Genomic DNA, 2,099 nt, shown 5'->3' with positions numbered 1-2,099 from the left:
GGTGACTCTCGTTTGAATCCCACATTTCCTTATTTCTTGACATTTTTTTAAGTTAGACGCCTCAAAGTGCAGATTGCCTGTTAGTGCGTTTCAATAGGACTTGTGGATGTTTCAAGCCGTCGTCTTTTAAAAACACTAAAATCAATCCTGCGCCTAAAACTAAGCACTATTTTTTTATTTTTCTATTTTCAACTATCGCTCCATTGGTTAAGCTTGAGGTCAAGCTTTGAAGGCGATTTACTTCGATCGATTGATTTTCACGATTTGATAAGTGGCCACTTAATTGTATAATAATTTGTAAATCACTTTTAAGTTTACGCATTATTAAGTTTTTTATGTTTATACCCCATTTAATTAGCCAATTTTGATCAGAACGCCAATGTAAAAATAAACTGGCAGTGCCTACAAATGTTAGCAATTTTTCTCCTCAGGGTGAATGAAAGCAAAGCCATAAATTTGTCGTCGGGGGTACCAAACGTACCACCAGCGGTAAACGTACAAAAATGCAGGTCAAATTAGGGATGGTCGGTATTTAACGGAACCGCTAAAATAACAGTGTTCCAAACGTGTAACCTGAAACCGTAGTTCCAGCTAGCCGATTTAACCGGTTTTTTTTTAACCGTTTCATAAAACCGAAATAGCGGTGCGCACTTCGGACACCGTCGAGCGATCTATACAGCTGCAGACGTTTGTCGACTTAAACCGTTCTTTTTGAAACCGTCTCATAAACCTGAAAAAGTGGTTCGCATCAGTACAGAACCGATGCGGCATCGTCAAGCGCTCTCGCTCTCTGCAGTTGCAGCAGTTTCACTAAACATTTGTCAACGGAAAATATGTTGTATGAACTTGCGCGTTGCCTTGATGATTGTGTATCACTTTTCGTTCATAAGAATTACTGTTCAGTTCTCCAGGAACCAGCAAAAATGTGTTTAGTTGCTGGGATGATGAAAAATTTAAAAAGTAACATGTTCCTTTTGGAACCCCATTTTGGAACCTATTACCAAGGTGAAACTGAAACGTTGTAACCCGTTACAGAAAAATAACCGTTTACCACACCTCTAACTTGCATATGAGCTATCATCATGCATAAGCTAAGAGTCTAAGACATAAATTCAATCACAGTTGAAATGTAAAATAATCACCGTTTTTAGCAGAATGTGCACCTGAGTTTGAGCAAGCTGGCGATTTTTAAATATAAATTCAATCAGAGATGAAATAAAAGTTATTTGAATAGTAATAAACGTTGTAGGGTCGACATATATTTTTTTTAATTATTTTCTTGAGGTACCAAAATTAACTCGAGTAATACTTCGTCCAGGTTTGCCAAACACGCATTTATGTTTGTTGTTATTGTGGATTATTTAATGTTATTATGAAACGAAATGCGAGAGATTATTTTCTAAAGCGGGTGCTATGATAAACGCGCGTAGAACTAGAATTAGTAAAAAGCATCTGCAAACAATTTTATTCTTAAATGTTAATTCATTTTTAAATGAAAATGAGATTTTTAATCGTTTTCGCATATAAACCGTATATTTTATTTAATCAATCTAGTTTATTATGTTTTTTGTTCTTTAAGTAATTACTTCTAAGGAGTAATTGTAAGTACTTACTCTAAAGGACACCATTATATATCATCACTATTTCTACTATCATCACCATTCTGCATTTTTAATTAAAACATTAAAAAGTAACATGTTCCTATTGGAACCGCATTTTGAAACCTATTACCAAGGTGAAACTGAAATGTTGTAACCTGTTACAGAAAAATAACCGTTTAGCACACCTCTAACTTGCATATGAGCTATGAGCTAAGAGTCTAAGACATAAATTCAATCACAGTTGAAATGTAAAATAATAACCGTTTTTAGCAGAATGTGCACCTGAGTTTAAGCAAGCTGGCGATTTTTAAATATAAATTCAGTCAGAGATGAAATAAAAGTTAATTGAATAGTAATAAACGTTGTAGGGTCGACATATTCTTTTTTAAATTATTTTCTGGAGGTACCAAAATTAACTCGAGTAATACTTCGTCCAGGTTTGCCAAACACGCATTTATGTTTGTTGTTATTGTGGATTATTTAATGTTATTGTGAAAC

This window comes from Dendroctonus ponderosae, unplaced genomic scaffold (genome assembly GCF_020466585.1).
Source record: "Dendroctonus ponderosae isolate FM_Combo_2020 unplaced genomic scaffold, Dpon_F_20191213v2 Dpon_F_20191213_11, whole genome shotgun sequence".
Classification (NCBI taxonomy): Eukaryota; Metazoa; Arthropoda; class Insecta; order Coleoptera; family Curculionidae; genus Dendroctonus; species Dendroctonus ponderosae.
The sequence above is the reverse complement of the archived record's forward strand: the minus strand, read 5'-3'. Positions refer to the sequence as shown.